Raw genomic sequence first — 7,236 nt, forward strand, 5'->3', positions numbered from 1 at the left:
CTCCCTTCCAATGCCGAATCCATCTGATATAGCAAAGCGCATAAAACAAAGTTTTTTGTGACACTTTTCCGAGGTCGTAAATAAAGGCAGCAACAGTTTCAGAACACATCTTGGCCACTCTCTGATTTCCTGGTTAGGTTTGGAATAAATCATATTTCTAACAGTTGCACAGATGTTGCGCCCTATCATAAAGCTGTTGACTTTGATAAGAATGCACTTCCATCCTTTACGGGGCACGTTCGTGTTTTAGCTCCGGGGTGGATTCAATCATCGCGTCCGGTGGAATTTCCCCGTTTTGCTCATGTGGTCGGCACTGACGCCTCGCGCATGGGCACTGAGGTCCACAGCTGCAAACTGCTTTAAAACAGCTCTCTGCCTCCCTCCGTTCCTTTTCAATTCACGTAAGTCGAATTTCAGGGGGTTTGTGATTAATATTGAAGAAGTAGTATATGAAATCAAAGGAAGGATGCATAATTCAAAACAAACAAAATCGGGTGGGATTTGTTTATTGCGGTTTTGCGATACCACTTTTTTGTGGTGTTCACTGAAAATGATGAGACTACCATAACAGGAAAAAGTTGTGTTGAATCAAAGGGAAATATTTTAAGCGCAACATATATGTGGGCAGTACGCTGGCGCTGCTGCTTCACAACGCCAGGGACCTGGGATCAATTCCAGCCTCGGGTGACTGCGTGACGTTTGCACGCTTTTGCCGTGTCTGCATGAGCTTCTTGCGTGTGCTCCGGTATCCTCCCACAGTCCCAAAATGTGCAGATTATGTTAATTGGCCAAGCTAAATTGCCCTTTGGTGTCCCACGATGTACAGGTTAGGTAAATTAACAGGTAAGTGCGTGGGTTTACGGGGATAGGGAGAGGGACGGGAGAAGAGATTAAGATGGTCTTTTGAGAGTGGATGGTGACTCGATGGGCTGAATGGTCTCCTTCTGCACCGTAAGGATTCTATGATTCTATGCCATGTTGTTATCAAAAGTGCACATGTGTGAATTGGATGGAGGGCGATAAATTAGGTTTGTTAATGCTGAAAGACGACTTCTCGAAAGAATCTCTTGCACTGCTCCTGCCACTAATGATTGTGACTCTGAATTGCAGGTCGCGGATCAGAAGACATGTGATGTGAACAGATGTTGACGTAATTCTGCATTCAAGATGAAGTACATTATCCTTCTTCAACTTTTCTGTAAGTGGATGTCACTAACTTGTGTGTGCTTTGAAAGTCTGTGCAATGTTGCCTCCATAAGAAGCAGTGCAGTACCGAATTGTCATTTGCAAAGGCCAGTCCATCAATAACATTTCTACGCATGTTGGTTCCTTTATTTCACTAACAATTAGCAGTACGTTGTGAGACAAGTTGTACGAATTTCCAGCATATCAGCGTCGCTCCCATTTTGTGTTTGGAAGCTCAAGTTTCCCCCTTAAATACCCAAGGACAACGATGCACAGATCGACAATGGGTGTGTGTAGGGGGCGTGTGATGAGGGATAGACAGTCAAACAGACCGGCAGTCAGGCAGGCAGACAGACAGAGAGGCAGATAGATAGATAAATAGATAGAAAGAAAGAAAGATAGATAGATAGATAGATAGATAGATAGATAGATAGATAGATAGATAGATAGATAGATAGATAGATAGATAGAGACTAAATAATGCTGAATTTTAACAATTAGCGTCAAGCATAATTCACAGGTGAACATGCTGGCGGGGGAATGTACTCAGATTGTGCATGGCCAATATGTGCCGTTTCAACAATATAACCTTTGTATATTTGAATCAAACGCTGACAGGTGAAATAGTAAGTTAACTAAATTCGGCATTTTTCTACACAAACAATGACGTATGCTCACGTGCAAGAAACTAATGCCATCCGAATCTCAAGACTTTTAAAGTAGTAATTTATAGAGACAAAAACATGTGGAGAAAGTAACTTGTGCAATAATAAAGTCCATTGTGTAGTGCGGCGCCGGCTTGTTTGCACAGACGTAGACAAAATTGCTAAAAAGTAAAAGAAGAAATTTCAGGGACTGCAGGCGAAGAGCTTAGACTGCAGCATGAAACAGTGGCACCAATCTCAATCGACAGGCGACACGCAATAGGAAGACGAAACAACGAGTAGATTAAGTCTAAATGGGGATAAATTGAGACTATGATGTTGAGGCAGAGTTCATGGGAAGTTTAACTTGCTACACCTCAATAGAGAAGGTCATTATCAGACTCAATGGAAAGAACCAGCTTCTCGAAAATTAAATATGATAAAATAAAAACGATTTGTTAAAGAGTCTGCAAAGTTCAAAGTGTAAAGTCGACTGATGCAGATGTGTTTCACCGACGCTTGTGATGACAGGATTTGTGAAGTTAACGTCGGTTCTGATCGCAATTTGCATGATACCTTCCATCATTTAACTGATGGTCGAGAATATACTGATGCAGCAATAATTGGCCGGGTTGGCGTTGGTCTACTTCTTATGTACAGGAAATAACTTCGGAAGTTTTCACAGTGCATCCTTTCAGAGAGAATTTAAGATTTAACATTGCTGTGGATTAAGTCTGTTCCTCTGTCTTTTATTCTGCTCCGATGTCTTTAATGCTGCTCCTATGTCTTATGGTTACCTGCAAGGAAATACAGGGGAAAGAGCGTTTTAAATACACTGATTAGTCATGCTATGACGAGCTCTGCGTTAACAAATTTCTTCCTCATGCTCCGTCTATACTTTCTGTTGAAACAATATGCTTTAATCGTGAGCTTCGTGAGATTTTGGATTTGTATCCTGTGATAAATTAACATATTCCTTACTTTCTACAAGAAAAAATGCAAAACCAAAGGCGATAAGTAATGCTGAGTTGAATAACGTAACATATATGCTAATTTGCGTCTGGTTTCGCTTAGTTTTGTAAATATTTGACCTCAGAATGAGAAAGGTGGGTGTGCGGATAGCAAGCGAAGACTGTATTAAATGGTCTACTGAGAGAGAAATCCTTTCCAAAGTTGTGTTGCTCACAATTCATTAAACAGGTGGCATGACAGGATCCTGGACTGCTTCAGTGTGATGTTTACATCCCATGAAGAAGAGAAAGATGAATTTCCGCTTCTGGCATCTGTGAATGCTAAATGTCCAACTCGCTGCCTGGTCATACTGTCATCACATCGTACTGTTCATCCATTATTGACCGTGCTCAATTGTAATTTCCATTCCATCGGACGTTGTTAATATAGGGCATCAGATACGAAATTGCAGTTTTAGATTGCTTGAAGAGCTACCTCACATCTCTCCTACATTCATTGTTGCAATCTTCTAAACAACTACATGCATCACATCAGATAAATCTGGAACATTATTGGTCCACGCAAATACATTGACTACAATTAGCAATTGTATAATTTGTAATGACACAGAAATTGTCGGGTGTGGAAGCCATGCAATGTATGGAAGAGGCTTCCATGGAATAAGGCAGAGCAAGTGAGTGGACCAGAGCATAGCAGATTAAACATAGAGTGCAGAAGTGTGAATTTACCATATTGGTAAACAAAAAGAAGTCAGCAAATATCTTAAATGGTTAGATGTTTGCGAAGTGTTGCCATCGAAAAGACGTTAAGTGCCCCTGTTCAGGCTCAATGAGAGCTGATATGAGACTGCAGGAATAAATCAGGTAGGGTCATTGCAAAGGAATTCCTGTATAGGAGTAATGGTGCCTTGCTGCAAATATTATGGAGATTTGGTGAGACTGCACCTGGAGTATGATGTGCAGTTTTCCTCTCTTTATCTCATGAAGTATACACTTGCCACATAGGGAGTACAGTGAGATCCACAAAAGACAAAACACGTTCGGATGGCAGGATTATCATAAGAGGAGATATTGAGAAGGCATGATCTATATTCTCTAGGTATTTGAAGACTTCGAGGTGATCACGCTAAAGTTTATACAATTCTTATAGTTAGTGGCATGTTGATGCACATAGTTTATTTTCCCGATTTCTGAGCACAGAACCAGTTGACATGGTTTCAGACGAAGGGAAGGTCTATTGGAGAATGTGATAAAGTGGAACTCCACTCGGATTGTGGAGAATATTTGGAATGCTACACCTCGGTGAATGTTGCAGCTCAATCATTGAGCATATTTAGTTCACAAGTCCATAGATTTCTGGAAGCTAATAACATCAGAGGATATGGCGATATCACGAAGATTTTGTGTTGAGGTTTATGATCATCCATGATCTCATTGGTGCCGTTCAATGGGACAAATTGCCCGGTACTCTCTCCTACAAAATAACGAATCGTCTTTGAAGCCAGTGGTTGTTGTGTTTATGGGGATTAACGACCAAGAGTGTGATTGTCACAGAGTAATTTTTCTAATTAAGTGCCTTACATTGTTTAGAATGCATGTGGCAATATTTATCGATAAGAAAACAAATATTCCAATATGTTTTGTTTTTCAGTGACAAGCATCCCTTACTTGAAAACAAAAGGTATGGTATCAGTGACAATGTTCATTTACTGATAATGATTCAGTCGAGTTCAATTAGCCAGAGTGAAATCCGACTTTGACAGCAAGCCGAGAGGTAACATCCTGTTGAATTTTCATCATTCACATGCTTTGCCTTCAACATGCTACTGACATAATTGAGGGAAGGTGTCGGGTTGAGGGCAAGTGAACAAGCATCCGCACCTCGTAACCTGGACTTCACTTATCCTCTCTGTCGTCCCACTATAATAAGGCAATACTGAAACAATGACATCACCCTTGTAACTATTTTCAAGTTGAAACGAAATCAGGTAGCACTGTTAATGATGGTTCTAATGGGACGGTAAACTTAAGGCTGACGAGATGGTAAATTAAAGATGTGGTTTGAAATTTGGATAATTTGGAGCTGCAGAGCAGTCGTATTTGTCAATTACCTCACATCAAATGTTGGTGCTAACACAAGTCGTTGTCGGCCTTTTTAGCAAATTGACAGCTTGTCGTTCAAGCATGAATTGGCCAGGGTTAAGGATTTTACGTCTGAGGCTGATTTGGATTGATTGAGATCTGCAGAAGTTAATTTCCCAAAGCAGTTTAAGGGTTAAATGTTTTAGAGTTCTCCTATAAGTGCCAAAAGAATGCCGCCAGAGAGGTTCGAAACAGCTTAGAGCAACGGTCTGGAAGCACAACAGCCCAGATTATTTATTCATGGGGACCGCAGAATCATTTGTGTTCCTTCTGACCTCACGCTAACTAATGTGGTGTCTGTCCGTACGTGCTGCACTTGCTAGTAAAACTCGTGATTGTTTGCTCACCAGAATACACGTAGTCCTTGAGCAACTGAGCGACGTTCCATGAAACATGGATTTGAAGTATGGCTCAGTTGTTACCGTTCTTTGCTTTACTTTATAGATTCATTTCCCACTATGGTGGGACAATTTTGTGTTGGACCTTTGTAGTTTACTACAACTGTGTTCTTTGTTTACTTTCAGTAGCCCGACCAAGCCACAGAGATATTCAAATATCTATCTGTTATCCGAGGTATAATACAAGGGCCCTGGAAGGCCTGGTACTAGCGAAGAAGTATACAGGATTCAGGATTACGAAAGCAGGTTTACTTTCAGATTTGATTACTTGTCATTTGAATATACCAATTATGGCATAGGAGTTATCTCTATCCACTCACGACTATTGATTAAGGTTTTGTCATGTGTAATATACAAGTGTTAAATGCCAGTCACCAACGTTGCACGCCTGTTTGTAAAAAACAATAAATGCAAAGGATTTATAATGTTTGGTGGCCTAATTCATTATTTTTACAAGCTGTTCTTGACATCCAAGATTAGTCTGGATTTGTAGATATTAAGCATCTCTCTCATGTCCGATGTCTGAGCTAATTATTCTTTTCAGACTGAGCCATGGATAGAAAAATCCAACTAGTCTCCAGAATTTTCCTCCCTACAATATGTGAATGCCATAGCTCTCATTTAGACAGGCTCACTTTGTTTCATTGCGAGATTTTTTTTCTGAAAACTATCAGCCCACAATTTGGTGCCTTGGTTGATATTTTTGTCTTGCAGTTAACTATGTGCATCATTTTTCTGATGGGCTATCTTTTTTAATCATTTCAGTGAACATATTTCTAAATGTGGCTAGCAGTCCCCTTCATGGTTATTAATATGTCTATTGAGATGATAAACAATTCTCCGAAAAAAAATCTCAGTGAATCGCTGGGAAGTGACTGAAGTATTTTACTGGACATTGATCCGTCGTTCAATGTCACTCAAACGAAAGAGGACATATTGCGTTTGCCTTTTTGTCACATTTCTGCCCGTAAGGCCTTCTGTGCAAAACACTGGTAGTCACGTGTCACACGTTGCTACGCTTAAGGTATTTTAGTTATCTTTGTTGCATTTGGGGTAGCATGTGGTCGTGAATGATATTTATAAATTGTTGCCTTCAAGTTCCCCATCATGCTTTTCATTGTAAATATGAGTTATCAATTGAAACAGATTGCAATTTCTCCTGTGCTAACTGAATAACCTGAGGTCATTACAAATAGACACATCGATGGCATTACAATGTAAAGTGGGATTACCATTTAATTCTCCCAGGAAACATCATGACATAGCTTGACAGATGGACCCGATATGTAAAACATTGACATAAACACTGAGATGGTACCCTTCTGCACTGACGGGATTCAATAATTTTATCGCAAGTCCGACAGTGGATAGTGCTAACAGCAGTTTTAAAACCTGTGCCCATAATATGATGGTGTTTATTTTCGGCAGGTTGGCGATCAACAATTTCCTTTATTCATCCAAGGAATGGATTCCTAAAAGAAGGCGAGTGGTTCGAACTTCAGTGTGAGCTCACAGCAGAACGTTTTTTTAGTATAAAGATGGCAAATCTGTACCTGGATTTCCAAATAAACGTTACAAGACGAAAGCCAACATGGGAAGTGGAGGATCATACTCGTGTGAAGCAAAAAATGCTCCGCTCTGGTGGGCGAGAAGCAAGCATTTGGATGTGGTAACCATTGGTATGTGAACTTTGGCAATTATAATTGGTACAGGAAAAAGCAAAATACTGTTGTATGCACGGTAGCGCAGTGGTTAGCACTGCTGCTTCACAGCTCCAGGGTCCCGGGTTCGATTCCCGGCTCGGGTCACTGTCTGTGTGGAGTTTGCACATTCTCCTCGTGTCTGCGTGGGTTTCCTCCGGGTGCTCCGGTTTCCTCCCACAGTCCAAAGATGTGC

General features: G+C 40.7%; 1 long non-coding RNA gene across 1 annotated transcript; it reads left to right on the plus strand.

The window, feature by feature from the left end:
* The first annotated feature begins 349 nt into the window (after window positions 1-349).
* Window positions 350-5,589, plus strand: LOC144494205 (uncharacterized). Its single transcript, XR_013497832.1, has 4 exons — window positions 350-401; window positions 1,111-1,198; window positions 4,452-4,481; window positions 5,470-5,589. It is a non-coding gene; the product is annotated as an uncharacterized LOC144494205 (long non-coding RNA).
* The last annotated feature ends 1,647 nt before the right edge of the window (window positions 5,590-7,236 follow it).

The sequence above is a fragment of the Mustelus asterias genome, chromosome 5, assembly GCF_964213995.1.
Source record: "Mustelus asterias chromosome 5, sMusAst1.hap1.1, whole genome shotgun sequence".
Classification (NCBI taxonomy): domain Eukaryota; kingdom Metazoa; phylum Chordata; class Chondrichthyes; order Carcharhiniformes; family Triakidae; genus Mustelus; species Mustelus asterias.